The sequence below is a fragment of the Protopterus annectens genome, chromosome 14.part0 (assembly GCF_019279795.1).
Source record: "Protopterus annectens isolate FY-2018-M chromosome 14.part0, PAN1.0, whole genome shotgun sequence".
Classification (NCBI taxonomy): Eukaryota; Metazoa; Chordata; order Ceratodontiformes; family Protopteridae; genus Protopterus; species Protopterus annectens.
The window spans coordinates 966,939,584-966,958,102 of record NC_056748.1 but is presented as its reverse complement, the minus strand read 5'-3'; positions in this window follow the sequence as shown (position 1 = coordinate 966,958,102).

The following is an 18,519-nucleotide window of genomic DNA, read 5'->3' as shown; positions in this document are numbered from 1 at the left end:
CCATGTCATGTCAGGTCCTCTTTATGGGATCTGCAGCAGTTGGTACTGTATTGCAGGACAGACATGTTTGGCTGTGGGGTGGGGGATATCTATTTGTACAAGACATATGTTGTTTATGGCCTCTCAACCCCATTAACGGTGCATGTGGACATATATGTTTTTGTTATGTTCCCATTTTTATCTACAGATGTATGTCTGTATATACCTATATATATATATATATATATATATATATATATATATATATATATATATATATATATATATTGCTTTATATAGATGTAGACATATATATCTATAGATGTATGCATATGTATGTATGTATGTTTATATAAATATATATATATATATATATATATATATATATATACATACATATATAGATATGTATATATCTATATATGTAGATATACATTAGATATATATAGATATGTATATATCTATTTACGTATTAATATATGTACACACACATACATCTACTTGTTTAAATACATTTCCTGTACTGTTGAATAACTGAGCTGGATGATATGTTTGTGAAAACATCAGGGTTATGTATATCTGACATGGCTTAGTGGTAAATCGCTGTGGTGTGCAGGGTCCTGGGTTCATGACTTGCAGAGGCTGTTTATTTTATTGCTGGGCAGAACAAGGACCATTGGATACAGAGTGATTAAGTCACTTTTAAGCAGTTGTAAGCAGGTTTGCGTGGGTTTGGTGAAGGTAAGCACTTCTAACTTCAGGTTACAGTTTCTTATACTTAGTTAGCTTCTAAATTGCTTAACCTGTGTAGGCATTGCTTACCCCTGCGCAAACAAGCTTAAACCCACTTACAGCTGCTTAACAGTGCTTACTCCTGCTTACCCCCATGCTAATTTCTTTAAAAGAAAAGAAAAAAGGGTTGATAGGAAAGTGGGGCAAAAGGAGCACAAAGAGGCAAAGATAGCAGGGAAAATAGCTAGGGATGTGCAGGAGGGTGTAGGGAAGGTCCATAGCTGCCCATTTCTTCTACAGTAACAGCTGTGCATATACACTGACTTTGGAGGTAGATTTGGACACTCAAACCCCTGAGAGAGGTGTGAGGACAACATTAATATGTTGTAATGCCAATTAGAGCAGATTACATGTGTCCAGTGGATACATGTGCGAAATAGACAGCTATGTATGGGGTGATATTTTTTTGGGAACAGATTGCCCTTTTTTTATTAGGTGAGAGTGGGATGTTGGGGAGGGATAGTAGGGATATTTGGGGAAGTAGGTTGGGTAGGTTAACAGACAAGACAAACAAGATGCATACAAGGGTGGTATAAGACACATGTGGGGATAAACAACTTGATGGGGAGGGGTGCTGGGAAATCGGAAGCCCATGAGCCCCCTAGTGGAAACAGTGGAACTGAGATCCCCACCCATGGGCAGTCACCACTGCACCTTCACAGACCCAAAGGTGACTGTGCTGGGGGCTGAGTCGGAGAGCCAGGCCGACCCTCTAGTCGTGACATGCGGCCCTCGAGTGGGTGTAGAAGATCTCCAAACTGCTGACTGAGCTCTCTGAACACCATGACCCGGACCTGGTGACAGATGACAGCTTCCTGTCCATGCCCACTCCCGGGGGGGACAAGCCCTATCCCCTGAGGTGGTTCCACTCGAAGGTGGTGCAGGGCCAACAGACGAGGAACTCCCAGGTTGGGACCCAGATGTGTTGGTGCTCAGTGCCTCGGCCAGCTGAGGTGGGACAAGTCTGTCCACTGGGACCTGCATTCCCATATGTGCTATGATGTTTATGGTGTATCAACATACGTGGGTTAGTAATAGTCAACACATTCCAGGGTTAGGTATAACAGCATGTTTAGATATTCCCATTAACTCAGACACCAGATAAGGAAAAGTTGCATAGCAAATGGAACACATGCATATATGGAACCACAGTGGTAATAACAACAGCATGCAGGTACATTGTTGGCACCATCCTACCAATGTTGAAGTATTTCAACATAGCACATGCATGGAAACAGATTTAAATAATTATCAACCAATAGGACATATGTCCCAACAGAACAGTGAAGTCATTACATACCAGTTGAGGTGGATATTTAGTTTATTGTTGGAGATATGGTGGGGGGGGGAGAAAGATGTCAGTTAACAACTAATATATTCCTGTAGTTCACATTGCTTTCCTCGTCAGTGCTGTTATTTGTACCTTACAAGTAGTACTACACTACGCTATTGCCTTAGTTTGGACAGTGATATGGCTGTCATTATCTTTATACATGAACTGGTTTTACTTGCAGTATACACCTCTTACCATTATACCTGTGGAGGGAATGTTTGTTAACACTAACTGTTTCTACACATACTCCCAGATTCCAGGGTGATGTTGTGCATATAGCTGTCCATCTCTTTCTGCACAGACTCTGGCCATGTCTTGACCACATGCAGGTAAACAGGGACATATCTAGAATATTGCCCTCTTCAACCTTCAGTGACTTACCACACTGTTATACAGGCTTACCTACACAGTTATATTATGTAGCACAGTGTGGGTGACAGTGATCAGTGATACCGTATTATTCAGAGCAACTGCAACACTCACAATTCCATACAATACCAGAGTAAACAGTACCAGTACAATGTATCAAGCTTTTTATTTTTCGGCACAGTGTTCATATCTGACGTACCTGTGGGAGCAATGTTTGTTAGCACTGCCTGAATGTTGCCACACAAAGTACCAGATTACACATTAGTATTATGCACATACATCTCACTCTGTTACTGTATACACTCTAGTCACAGCTTGATAACATGGGGGAGTAGATAGGGCATACTTGGCTTATTGCTCTCATAACAATTTCAGGAGTTGCTAGAGTGACAGGTTTGTTCTCATAGATGTGTGACAATCAGTTGTATTCCCCGTTTGCTGCCTAAACATCTGGGATCATCCCACAGACTTCCCAGGGGGACAGGGTGACAGGCAGCAGATATGGTCCCATATACTGGACATTCTGGTCTTATCTGTACAGTTGTGAGGTATGATTCTGTATGCAGCCTACTCCTACTCTCAGGATTCAGACCATGGCTGTGTCTGCTGCAACTAAAACACTGTCCATCAAAGTTGTGTGTCCTACATAGATATTGCTGTATATCTCCCATCTGCTTTCTGTCTTATAATTCTCCTGTGGTTTTGCATTCTGAACTTGTATTTCAACAATCTTAATACAGGATTTCCTAGACAGTTATATTTTGTAGGACAGTATTACTAACCTGCCTCACGTCTCAACCTCTCCAGGCGACACCCATAGGCTTCCTGGTTCATGACCCACTTAGATGCAGCTGTACATAAGAGGAATATTTAGCCATACCTATCCATGATATACATGAGCTGGCAATTATTATACACATAGTGAAGTGATATTTACACACAGCTGAGACAGCCCCTGCCATTCTATCCTCTTGGATCCACTGCTCCAAGAGGTCTCCCTTACGCTGTTTCAGGTCAGCATAGTGATGCCTGACCTGCTCACCAGTTCGAGGTATGCCAGTGGCACGGGTGAGGTCATGGGTGACATGGTCACAGGCATCCGCCTTATATTGGGAATCCTGGTACTGGCCCTGCAGCAGTCTCTGTTCATGGTCTTTGACAAGAAGTCCTGCCATAACTCTGGACATCTGGATGCCCCAGTGCTGCACCTGGAAGTGCACACCCTCTCCCCTTCCTGACATGGTGCCTGCAAAGGGAAGCTACAACCAGTTGTGAGATGTATTCCCACCTGTTCGATTTAAGTTGGGCCAATTTCCTGCACTTTGCTGTGATTGGATGGTTTTGAAAAGGCTAAGCTATGGGCAAACGTGCTTACCTAAGGTTGGCAATGTTTAAAGGGGTATACCATTTAGCAAATTGAGTTAGTTGGCCTACACATTACTTACACTGACTAAGCTGGCCTGGGCAATGCTTAGCATTGCTTACAATAGACTTTGCATTATATTTTATTTTTGGCATTGATATTATTCATTACATCTTATATATATGTCTGGTATCCATGATTCATGTGTACGTACACTGTATGGGGTCCTTGTGTTTTATTGGGGACTTAACACTCTATTACAATTGCACCTCACATCTGGGCTTACTGCTGTACTCTAGTTCACATATTTATGTTATGTAGTGGGTTATAGAATATATGACTGTATACTGATTCCTTTCACAGGTTCAGTTTGATTTTACTATAGTGAGGATTTGTTTGGTGATACCTCATTCTTCTGCACTGCTGTGATGGCTTGGTGGTTAACTACTGTGAAGGTCTATATTAGAATATCGAAAGATGTAAACACTGAATGTTTAAATGTCGAACTGTATTCAGCGAAAGCTGAAAACAACAAACATACAGAACAGCGAATTTTTTCCTAGGGAAAAAATTTGCTGCTCCAAAACACATACACACAACACAAGCACACCAAACAAACAGCAATCCACACACATACACCTAAAATCTTACACCTAACCCTACACTAAACTATACACACACCACTAACTATCCACTTACCTTAACCCAAACCCTAACCCTAAGGTCCGTCACTATCGCACACTCACCCGCGCCCTAACCCTAACTCACCTACCCCGCCCTAACCCTCACGTCCACACAATCGCACACTTACCTAACCTGCGCCCTAACCCTAACTCACCTAACCCACCCTAACCCTCACATCCACACAATCACACACATACCTAACCCGCGCCCTAACCCTAACTCACCTAACCCACCCTAACCCTCACATCCACATAATCGCACACATACCTAACCCGCACCCTAACCCTAACTAACCTAATCCACACTCAATCGCACACTTACCTGAATCCAACCCGTAACTTTCCACCACAGTGCTGAAAATACTGAAGCAACAGAAATGGACAACCGAATTCTTTCCCTAGGAAAAAATTTGGTTTTCTGTTGCTTCAATATTTTCAGCTCTCACTGAATACAGTTCGACATTTAAACATTCGGTGTTTACATCTTTCAATATTCTAATATAGACCCCTACTGTGACTGTAATGTATAGGGTCCTGGGTTCAAGACCTGCAATGCTGTTTATTTTGTTGCTGGGCAGAAAAAGCCCATTGGATGCAGAGTGATTAAGGCACTTATGAGCAGTTGTAAGCGGGTTTGCGTGGGTTTGCACAAGGATAAGCAATTCTAACCTCTGGTTAAATATGCTTACAGAGAGTTAGCTTTAATATTGCTTAACCTGTGTGTGCATTTGCTTACCCCCCCTCACAAATGCGCTTAAACTCACTTACTAGTGCTTAAATATGCTTACTTCTGCTTATTGGTGCTTACACTTGCTTACTAGTGCTTACTCCTGCTTACAACTGCACTGATTTAGACAGTAATATCTAATGGTTCTTGGGAAGGTGGGGGATTTGGAAGCTGTATGGAGTTATCATTCATGACACATTTTACCTTCCATTTGTATTCATGATTCCTGTGTACATATACTGTATGGGGCACATGTGCTTATCTGTAGACTTTGCAACATTATGACACTGACACCTCACAACTGCATTTAATGCAGTACTCCAGTTCATAAATATATGTTATTTAGTAGGTTATGCAACTAAAATATTGGTCATAACGTGATTTGCCATGGAAGATGGAATGGGCTGCAGTGGGACTCGAACTGGGAATGCCTGCTTGTAAGGTAAATGCTCTGCCCACTACACTATTGCTATACTGCTTCATTTGCATATATCTTCCTTGTTATCCTCTTCAGCCATTTATGCTGCATTAACCGTAGCTAAGCGATGGGCAAACCTGCACACCTACGGTTAGCTTTAATCGGATTCATAATAAAAAAAAGTTTGTTTATTTGGTTTGTATTTACTATTGCTGTTGTACACATGGGGGGATGTTGCTGGGGATATGCGGACACCTATGAGCGGTCTCGCTCATTCCTTTGGCCTTTCTGCTGTTCTTCATTGCGGGGGCATGTTCATAGGTTGATAGGTTCATAGATATATACTAGGCTATCGGCCCTTATTATTTTCCTGTGCCACTGTCGAACAGAGCCACAGAGGTGATCCCCTGGGTGAATTTCCTATTTCCCATCCAATCAAGATTTTTCTTGAAGAGTGCTAATGAGGAGCTTTGTTTGATATAGATAGGTAGTTTATTCCAGAGTATGGGAAGTCTCTGGGACAGGAATCTATCCGTCCGGCATGTTCTGTTTATTGTGGTGACAAGGTTTAGGTCCCTAGAGCGTGTAGCATGGAGGGATTGGTATTTCTTTAAGTGGAGCATGTCCAACAGCTCTGGGTTTGACATAGCATTGCATGTTAGGCAAAGATCACCTCTGAGTAGGCGATATGCGACGGAAAAGTTAGGATTTTTTGAGACGGTCTGCGTAGGGCATCTGTTTGAGGCCAGTAATCCTCTTTGTGAGGTACTTCTGTAGCCTTTCCAGTTGTTGTAGATGTCTTGTGAGGTAGTACCAAAAGGGGCATTGTAATCTATAATGAGTCTAATTTGTGATGAGTAGAGGGGAACAATGACCTCTTTTTTTCTGGATGAGAAACTTTTTGTAATGAGGTGTGCCATGTAGAAGGATTTCCTGACTACTGTGGTGATGTGATTATCAAAGGAGAGACTACTGTACACCTGTGTCCCAAGGTATCTTATCACACTTACAGTGTTAAGTATACTACCGCCTATGATGTAGTTCATGGGTACAGAGTTTTTACCAAAGGGGATGACAATGCACTTTTTGGCATTGAGCTTGAGGCCATGGCTTTGACACCAGGCATCTGTCTCAGTGAGGCCCTTTGTAGGATGTCCATATCGTTAGGAGTTTTGATTATGGCTCCTAGTTTGCAGTCATCTGCGAACTTCATTAGCCAAAGGCCTTCTGTGTTAGCCTGTACTTCAGAGAAGTAGATACCAAACAGGAGGGGACCCAGGACTGAACTCTGGTACTCCATTTGTCACTGGTCCGAAGTCAGATTTGGAGTCTGCTACTTTCACAGTGTGGGTTCTGTCAGTGAGCCAGTTGGCAACCCATCTTGTAACATAGGGATATATACCTAGTTTAGTGAGTTTATCTATAAATCCAGAGTGGGGGATGGTGTAGAAAGCCTTGGCACGATCTAGCTAGGCTGTGTGAACCACCTTACCTTTGTCTACGGCTTTGGTGACCGCTTCAAAGAAATCTATCAGGTTTAGGAGACATGATCTGCCTTTTACAAACCCAAACTGGGTGGGGTCCAGAGTTTGCAGATTACCAATGTCTTTGTTTATAAGTTTCATTGCAGACCAGGCTCGTCAGGCTAATGGGGTGGTAGTTCCCGGGGTCTGTGGTGGCTCCTCCCTTGTGGAGTGGGATAACCATCGCTGTGTGCCATTCAGCAGGCACAAAGCCTGAGGTGAGGCTATGATTGAACATGGTACTTAGATGGGGTGCCAGTTCATTTTGTAGTTCGTGTAAAACATAGCCTGGGATGTTGTCTGGTCCCATGGATGCTGTGTTCTTGGCTTTGGAGAGGTTTTTACCTGTGCAGCCGTGATTATAGGAACTTTGCATTCTTCTGGTATGGAGATGGGCTCTTTAAGGGGTGGGGGGGGGTAAAGTTAGCACTGAACCTATCTGCCAGGATGTTGGCAATATCACTTGGGTCTGTATATTTAGTGCCATTGTGCTGTAACTCGGGGCAGATCTGAGTGTTGCCATTGAGATTCTTGACATAGCTATAGAGTGCTTTATGGTTGTCTTTAGAATCAGTGGCGATTTTGTTTTCATAACTAGCTTTGGAGGATTTTATCAGGGATCGCAGCTTCTTACTGAGGCTGACCAGGGAGCTCCTCCACTCATGGGATTTTACTCTCTTTTGCAACAGTTTCTTCCTTCTGTTGTACAGTTTGTTTATGGCAGGCGACCACCAGATTGGCTTCCTTTTTTTGGAGGATAGCATCTTGGTTCTGTTTGGGATAGCATGATCCATGCACTCATGTAAGTGCTTATAAAGTGCAATTGTGTGGGATTCAGTAGTCGTAACTGTATTGTCCATCTGCATGGGTGTCATGAAGTTCACCACTTCTGCCTTAAGAAGCATGAAGTTGGCTTTGGAGAAATTTTTTACCATTGTTTCCTTAATGGGGGGTGGGGGCAGGATGTGGATATCTAGGGTAATTAGCTTATGATCAGATCGGACCAATGAGGCGTTGACTTCAGGTGTGAAACACCGGTCATTCATGTTGGTAATGACTAGATCTAGGATATTGTTGCCCCTGGTGGGGGTGTGGATAAGTTGATTCAGGGCATTGAAGTTTATGAATTCCAGAAAGCGTTGAGCGAAGGAGTTAGTACATGAGTAGTTTTCCCAGTTAATGGTGGAGTAGTTGAAATTGCCCATTATTAGGGTGTTTGGTTGAACCCTAATATTTTCCAGTACATCAAGAAAAGAGGAGTGGGAATCCTGGGGCATTGTGGGTGATCTGTAGCAAGCTACAATTTGGATTGCAGTTTTGCCCAGAGTTAGCTGCACTTGGATAACCTCGGCAGCATCATGATGAGCAACTAGCCTGGAGGTGTGGATATACTTAATGAATATGGACACACCTCCACCTTTGGTGTTCCGGTCCAGGTTACATGGCTGAAAAGTGTGGTATGAGTTATAGCCTGGTAGTGCAAGGGTGCTCTCTGGAGCCTTGAACCAGGTCTCAGTTACTGCACTGATATCAATGTTCTCCATTTTAAGGAGTGCATCGAGTGAGTGCATTTTGAGATTTAGACTTCTAGCATTGAGTAGCATCACCCTCAGTTTTTGCTTGCCTGTTCCTGTTATGGTGGTGAATTTGTCATTTGAACCTTGCCTAAAAAGGCACTATGGGGCGGCAAGAACCTTAGCCAGTATATGGAATCCCAGGGGTGACAGGTGCAGGCCATCTCTAGCACAGCATCATGGTCTGTCGACCATGTCATCCCAGGCAGATACTGGATCCCTTTGGAATGGCACCAGAAGCTTAGCATATTGTTGAAGTCAATCCTTTTGTCCTTGTACTGCAGCATCATTCTGAGTGATGGCGGAATGCTGCTCAGGGCTAGGGTCATACTTGCCTGGGCTACAAGATCGGAGAGCTGTTCCATGTCTCTTTTCATGTAGTCCACGGAGGTACATCTCAGGTCGTTCACACCAACATGGACAATGACAGAGTCATATTTGTACTTGTTATGGAGTAACCTGAGTGCGTGGGTTATGTGGCGGATCCTGGCACCTGACAGGCAGCTGACTGTAACCTTCTCCTTGTTTAGCCTGGTGAGTGGGACATCAGTGTACCTGACTATAGAGTCGCCTATGACTAGTGTGTTGGGTACGTTGTTTTGCCTTACTGGCTGTGGTTGAGTGGGCACACTGAGTCCGCGGGCTATGTGTCATTTGGGTTGTGTTGGGGGATGGAGGCTGCTTGCATTTCTGCTTTGGAGGTCTTTGTTGCTTAGACAGATTATTATTGAGAGCCTCCACGAATGTTTTTGTTTTACTATGTGTGAATTTTGGTGGTGTAGATTTAGTGAGACTATGTGATGAGTGTGGTGTGGTGCAAGTGTTTACCTTCTCCTCTTGACTGTCAAGTTCAATCTTGATTGGAGACAGTTTTACCACCAGTTTGGCTAGATAAGTGCATCTCTCACAGGTTGTAGTGTTGGGTGGTAGGAGGAGAGAGTTGTCTGTGTACATGACGCAATTTCTACATTGCCCCAACATGCCCAGATTCATCAGATAGACAGGAGAGAACACTGGGAGCTGACCCTTGGATATGCCTGAATAAAAAAATATTTTCCTATAGATAAGTGAGGAAAGTGAGTACAAGAGCTGTTTTTCTCTAAGCAAGTGAGGAAAGTAAGTACCAAAACTGTTTTCCTCTAGGTAATGAGGAAGGTTGAGTGCTGTAGTAATTAGTATGTTATTTAGTGCTTACAAGTTCTGAACAAGTGCTGATCATGAATAAGAAAATGCAAGTGCTAAAACTAAATATCTATATCTGGACTAAACTAGTTACAGGAAAGGGGGGAAAAGTGAAAATGCAGGCTTTTAAATAAGAAAGTTGAGAGAGATGGAAAAACTGCCCAAACGGCCAATAACTACAATTTCTGGGCCAGAACCACTCCTTATGTGGTACCGCTGATAAGCTAGAAGGCTTCCCTCCAACACAGAAAGCTTGAGGGGCTCAGACGTTTACATACAGTCCTGGATACAACAAATCTGAATCTGAACTACTCTATTTACAGGAAAGGTATTTATATATATATATATATATATATATATATATATATATATATATATATATATATATACAGAAAAGTAGCTAAAATAGCAATAAAAACAATTCAAATGCAGTGCAAGCTAGCATACTTGAGTATGTAGCAATGTTAGACCTAACAGTTTAAAAATGCAATTAAATTAAAAATGACTAAAAACAAGTGCAGAAGGAGTCTAGTATGTAGAATGAGGTAAAGAGATGGGACTTGGGGGAGTATCCCAGATCAAATCTACAGTGGGGGTGGGCAACTGCAAAAACCTCCAAATTTAAACAAGACAGGAATAGCAAGGGTGGGTATGGGAAAACCAACACCTTCAGCAGAGATCTGAAAATCTGTACAGTGAAGCAAAAACAACAGTGCACAACTCTGAAGTCAGACAGCAATGTTATAAAATTAGTCAAACAACAATTACCAGTACACAACTCTGAAGTGCCAGAAAAATATACTCAGCTCTGTATATCTCCAGATAGTTTGAAGAGCACTCTGTCAGGACACAGGAAGGCTCCAGCAATGATGTGCAGGCTGTTACTAAGAGGGTCTAATTTTATGCAAGTAATCATTGCGATAGATAACACACAGGATGTAAAACCAGTTATACCAACTTAAGACACAGAAAAATAGGGGGAGGGGGAAACACCTTCAGCAGAGATCTGAAAATTATACAGTGAAGCACAAATAACAGTGCACAACTCTAAAGTCAGCCAGCTATGATATAAAATTAGTCAAACAAGAATTACCAGTACACAACTCTGAAGTACCAGAAAAATATACTCAGTTCTGTATATCTCCAGATAGTTTGAAGAGCACTCTGTCAGGACACAGGAAGGCTCCAGCAATGATGTGCAGGCTGTTACTAAGAGGGTCTAATTTTATGCAAGTAACCCTTGAGATAGCCAGATAACACACAGGATGTAAAACCAGTTATACCAACTTAAGACACAGAGAAATATGGGGAGGGGGGAAAACACCTTCAGCAGAGATCTGAAAAACTATACAGTGAAGCAAAAATAACAGTGCACAACTCTGAAGTCAGCCAGCAATGATATAAAATTAGTCAAACAACAATTACCAGTACACAACTCTGAAGTGCCAGAAAAATATACTCAGCTCTGTATATCTCCAGATAGTTTGAAGAGCACTCTGTCAGGACACAGGAAGGCTCCAGCAATGATGTGCAGGCTGTTACTAAGAGGGTCTAATTTTATGCAAGTAATCATTGCGATAGATAACACACAGGATGTAAAACCAGTTATACCAACTTAAGACACAGAAAAATAGGGGGAGGGGGAAACACCTTCAGCAGAGATCTGAAAAATTATACAGTGAAGCACAAATAACAGTGCACAACTCTAAAGTCAGCCAGCTATGATATAAAATTAGTCAAACAAGAATTACCAGTACACAACTCTGAAGTACCAGAAAAATATACTCAGTTCTGTATATCTCCAGATAGTTTGAAGAGCACTCTGTCAGGACACAGGAAGGCTCCAGCAATGATGTGCAGGCTGTTACTAAGAGGGTCTAATTTTATGCAAGTAACCCTTGAGATAGCCAGATAACACACAGGATGTAAAACCAGTTATACCAACTTAAGACACAGAGAAATATGGGGAGGGGGGAAAACACCTTCAGCAGAGATCTGAAAAACTATACAGTGAAGCAAAAATAACAGTGCACAACTCTGAAGTCAGCCAGCAATGATATAAAATTAGTCAAACAACAATTACCAGTACACAACTCTGAAGTGCCAGAAAAATATACTCAGCTCTGTATATCTCCAGATAGTTTGAAGAGCACTCTGTCAGGACACAGGAAGACTCCAGCAATGATATACTGAAAGCTCTGCTCTCAAACATGCCCTCCTGCACTCTTACACACTCCATGTAAGATTAGGAGCTCAGGCAACGCACCTTCATTAATATGCATGGCGCACTGCCGTCCTGCTCCTAAACTTCCGCTTCCATGCAGGGCTAAGATAGTCCTGCACAGAAGATTAGTAAATCCGGGGGAGTGTTGAATCAGTCATGGTTTTATATCTAAATATAGACATATCAGATAAATATGGTGGGATACATCTGAGAAGGTATATACAACATTCATGTTTACAGATAACAAGGATATGGTTTTATATATATATATATATATATATATATATATATATATATAGATATATATATATATATATATATATATATATATCGACAGTTATCGACGACATCATCGACGTTTACCAGGTAAGGGATGTAAATTCCCTACTCATGCCTACCATGGTTTAGTAAGTGTGGCAGTGTCATGCAACCATGGTAGGCATGAGTAGCGAATTTACATCCCTTACCTGGTAAACGTCCGTGATTTGCGATGTCGGTTATTTGAATTGTCGGTGAAGTAAATTTCGACATTTTAAGTTGTCGATCTTGTGATATGTACCCATATATATATATATATATATATATATATATATATATATATATATATATATATACATGTACATATACACACACACATATATATATATATATATATATATATATATATATATATATATATATATATTTATTAGTGGAGTCATACCTCAGCACCATAACTCACATCCTCTTAGTGCAAGGGAACGTAATGTAAGTATTGCAGTTATAAGTGCAGAATGTTGCTACAGTAACAGGGGTTGTTTAAACAGACATGTTGTGTAGGAAGGCCCTTCTGAAACTGACATGTACGCCATCAGTTACTGACAGACATCATAAAATCATCATAGTGAAGCACCACACAAATAACAGTAATGATCCTGTGGAATACAGCAGAAATATGACCAATAAATGTGGACAGTCTGAAAAAATCTGGTCAGTCCAGAGGTATACACAGAACTCTTTAGTACAATATGTGTGGACCAAGCTTGACAAAGAGGATGTTTACAGCCATGAAAATGGGGATATAACACAAATACTTGAGTAGATAAGCTCACACAGTTGATGCATTCACATCCTCCTGTCCGTCCTAACACATATTAACTGAAGGAGCAGAGGTCCCAAGCCCACATACTTCCCACTAGTTAGTGACATACATCTTCAGAGCATCCCACTGCTTTTTCAGAAATACACAACACATATGGTGGCCAGGCAACAGTACATCTGACAAATATATGGACATAACATTACACTAGGTAAATACACTGAGCTGCTAGGCATGTCACCAAGCACTGTGTAAACTACAGGCAGACTGCCACAACACTGACCCAAGTTTCCTATGAGGGAATACACATGTAATTGCAGATATAGCAGGCACTACAGACATGTAACAACATGGAGTAACAGACACCAGTGTGAAAGTGCATACCCACAACCAATCTCAACTCAGTCACAATCACATTATGGTAAGCCTAATTATTTGTACAGTATATGGACTGTGTGAACAAAACCATCCTCATGTTTGCCACTCACACATACATATACTGGCCCAATTCACAGTGTAGTCTGATGCCTGACTGTGGTATGGGACATGTCTCAGTCTGGCCCTACAAACATATACGCTGATAGTGTACCAGAAACTGGAGCAGCACGCAATGTCAGATAGGACAGGACCAAGAACACTGACATCTACCACAGTCTGTACACAGGCCAAGTAACATATTCACAATACACTGCTACACAATACTGACACTCTGTCAACAATCACCATAAGTACACAGACCTCACTACTGTACAGTCTACAACAGAATGTCCAGGTTTTCTCCTCAAATATAAGGCCTACTATACATAACATGTCTGGCAGTCTGATATATCACTGGTTTGTTATCAAGAAAGATGTTAATAAATAATGATATACTGTACATATGCACCTCTTACTGCATGACATATAGACAAAGGGTGACAGACTTGGGGGACAGAGGCGCAAACACAGGGCTAATATTGACATATTGCTGTGATAAACTGAGAAAATTGCTGGTGTAACAGGGTATGTTATGATATATCTCTTCTGAGGGATATGAAGTCAGTAACACACAATGATGTCACCATTTACTGACTGCAATCATCAGAGTATGCTACTGCATTTCTAAAGACAAGAAATGTGTGAGTAATACACCACATCTAAGACTCCAAACTGTGGCCAATGTGCAGATAGCCCTACAGGTGAGAGTTTTCTGAACCACATAACATTGTCATGCCAGACTTTAAATCATGCAGAACAGCCTTATCCACACAAACCCTGTTAAACCAACATTACTTCAAATGTAGAGCAGTAATACTTACATTCTGTCCCCATGTCTGGAATACCACCCTCCTGTTTGTTGACCTGTCTCCACAGTGTTTGTTGTAAGAGGTATTTCCAATTACCCTCTGTGATGCTGTTTGTCATACACCCACATGAAGTCCTGCTCACAGTGAAGGAAAAGGGCCAACACCCACATGAAGTGCTTAGTTATAGAAGTGTTTTCCATGCAATTGGCTATGGGAATGATACCACAGATGTTCCACATGCAATTAGCAAGTGAAGGACTCCAATTCATGCACAGGCCATCAGCTGATCATGAGCATTACCTACAAAAGTCAAACTGCTGCCTATGCAAACCGGATGTATTTTTCCACATCTACCAATGAGGGGGAGAGAGAGAGAGAGAGACAGACAGAGAAAGTAGGAAAGGAAGGGAGAAAGGGCCATGCGTGTTTGTGTATGATCCATGGGTGGAGAATGATACCTAGGTATTCTAACGGCTGTCTATATTGTTTACTAATCCATACTGTCACATACTAATTGCACATGGCAGTATACATTTATGGCTGTGTCTACAACAACCTCTACAGTGTTTGAAAACTGTTGGCCTTGTAATGTGGACATTAGGACATATAGGTCCTCAATATAATAATGTAGCAAAACCCACACTGCAATGGATCCTGTCATTACACAAAAACCCACATAAGCACTTACCAGTGCTGAGTTTCAAACCCCTGCCTGGCTATATATTGCTATTACAGTGTTACACAGTAATTGCATGTGTCATGGAGCTTACATGCTGAAGAACTGTCCAAAGGTATCTTTGAAGGTGAGTGACATCAGCAGCAGTGCTAAAGGAGGGTTAAGGAAAGTGTAGTAAGTGTGAATGTCCACAAAATCAGGTGTCAACAAAGACAAACACACAGTCTCTTACACAACCACACACATTATCATAGTTGCCAGAACCAGAATTAGAACTCCTACCTAACTAGTTTGCTACACTGCAGTATTACGCAGTTATCGCAAGCACTACAGAGCTTATAGGGCTGAAAAGTGGCCAAAGGTTTTTTTCAAGGTGACTGACATCAGCAGGTGTGCTAAAGTAGGGTATGGGAGGTGTAGTGAGTGTGAATGGCCTCAAAATCATTCATCTCCACACACACACACGCACACACACACACACACACACACACACACACACACACACACACACACACACACACACACACACACACACACACACACACACTTGCCAGTACTGAGATACATAGGGTCGTTGTTTCACAGGTGTGTACTAGATGAATGGGCCTGAAGGCTCTACAAGGCTAGGCCAAGGGAATACCTTGGCATCAGGTCACATTACAATAGTCCCCAGTGTGGCTCAGGAGTGTAGTCCCTGGAGTAGTCTCCAGGGGTGGGAATTGTATTCACCATCCACTCATCTGGGTTACTATTGTGGGTGGCCAGTGATGTGCACTGCTTCCCATGTATGTGATCTATATTCCATAACATGGACAGTGTCCGGGTTGTGCACATGTCCCACATGCATGTTCTTTGACATGTGGAAGTGTCGTTGAGGTCTCTGGGGAATGTTGTATGGACAGATTGCTGTGAGACCTGGCTATGTAACTGAGGTCATGCTTGCACCTACATTGACAGCATGACACAGGTATTCAGTGGAGTTAGGGGTGTCTATCCATACAGGGCATTTGTATAAGGCATGGTATTCCTTTTGTGGGGTATGTTTGTAGACTCTACAGTTGTTGTAGGCGTACAGTGGGGAACATGGCAAAATGGCTACTGTACACATTTATTTGGCTACTGGGGGATAACACACACTCAGTCAGGAGATGTAACACATCATAGAACGTTCTGATGTCAGTGGCACTGTTGTGGTCAACAGGCATGTAGTCCACTGCAATCATACCATGGTTACTATCTGTGAGGCAATATGCAGGGAACTACCAATATAGTGGTTGTTGCCTAGCCAAGTGTGTTTGTGTATGAGACGTGGGTGGAGAGTGTTCTCTGAGTAATAGAAAGGTTGCCTATATTGTTCACCAATCCATACTGTCACATGTAGGGCTATGGATTGTCTACACCAACCTCTCTGGTATTTGACATATGTTGGCCTTGTAATGTAGACATTGTGACATATACTAGGTCCTCAATATAATAATTTAGCAAAACCCACCCCACAATGGATCCTGTTATTACACAATCACTGCCATCCCCACACAGGATACTGATGACAGACACACACACACACACACACACACACACACACACACACACACACACACACACACACACACACACACACACACACACACACACTTACTGAGATTCAAACTCCTACCTAGTCATGTATTGCTACTACCCCCCCCACTAGTACAGTAATCCTAACTGTCCAATAGACAGTATACATTTAATTCACATCCCTGTGACTAAATTAACCATCAAGCAGCCCTCTCAGAGCTTTCTGCCTTAGTTTGTATCACTTGGAGGCCCACCTGTTTATTTGCATCTCTATACTTTCCCCTTCATTGCTAATGTATCTCCCTACTCTAATCTATGCACAAACTGGTTACTAATCAGCAAGTCAATGTGAAGACACACTCCCAACCTTAATAAACTTTGCTGTCTCTTCTCTTCTTCACTTTACAGGTAGTTTGAATTATTACTTATCCACTCTGAGGCCTTCACTGATTTCCACTGATTGCCTCTCTGGTTTCTTTGCATTCCACCTGGTTTACACCCCTTGTGCTATCTCTCTCCCCCAATACAAAGTCTATATTAGAATCCTGCTGAGCGTGGAGCCATCTTTAAATTTCTAGTCTCCCACCAGGACACAAGTGCTCTTCAGCAATTACATTCTGCTTTCCAGTAAGCCATTAGACCTCAGGAATGTGTTTAAAGTGTTAAGATTTGTAAAGTAATACTTACTTTTTTCTCTTCTCTTGGTTGGCTCTGCCCCTCTCCATTCACCCTCATTAATGCTCGGGTTCTCTCCGCTCTTCTGCCCTGCCCCCTATTCACTCCCACCCCCACTACCTCTACATTTATAGAAATCACAGCCACACCCACAGCTCACCCTCACATCACCTCCACCAATCACAGCTCCTCAAGTCATATCACATTATACCACACCAACTTGCTCCACACAAAATACTCCCAATCACTCTCATTCCCACTAGGCATTTTTTACATCACCCACACTACTTCCCCATCCACATATAGTGCAACCCTATAATTCCTATTCAGACCCCCCACCTAGAAACAACTTAAACTTTATAACCATGACTATCACACAACTAAGTCTAGTCTGTCTTCTCATAATTCTTTACAACACCACAAGTTATCACTCTAGCAATATCCCTAAACTTAGTTGCACAACACTACATTATGCACTCTCATATACAGACACCACACATTATAATAATATCTGCCCACAGTTATTCAAGAACTACATAATGGACCAATTCAGAACTAAACACATATGCTCTCATTCCTACTCCAAAAAAACACAATACTTTCTCACACTCTTCACAAAACTCCAACATCTGTATAACCATTTTAACTCCAGGCTCACCATAAGTGGGGATATCCACCCCATATCAAGCCCAAATCCATCATGTTCAACACAAATTGCTCCAACACAAATGTCAGAACGTAACACCCTCACTTTCTTCATCCCTGGGCAAATCAACAGCAGCAAAACCAACCATCTTTTAATGCTAAATATTAATATTAGAAGTATCAAAAATAAAATACTTGAACTCCAGGCCACAATAGCACACTACTCCCCAGACATAGTTGCTTTAACAGAAACCTGGCTAAATAAAAACATAGCTAACTCAGAAGTTCTCCCTACCGGCTACAATATCAGACAAGACAGACCACTTCGTAAAGGGGGTGGAACTGCCTTACTGTACAAGTCCAACTTAACTGTCCATCAATTACCAAACTCCTACCCCTCCCCCAATAATTGGGACATACTTATCTCACAACTTC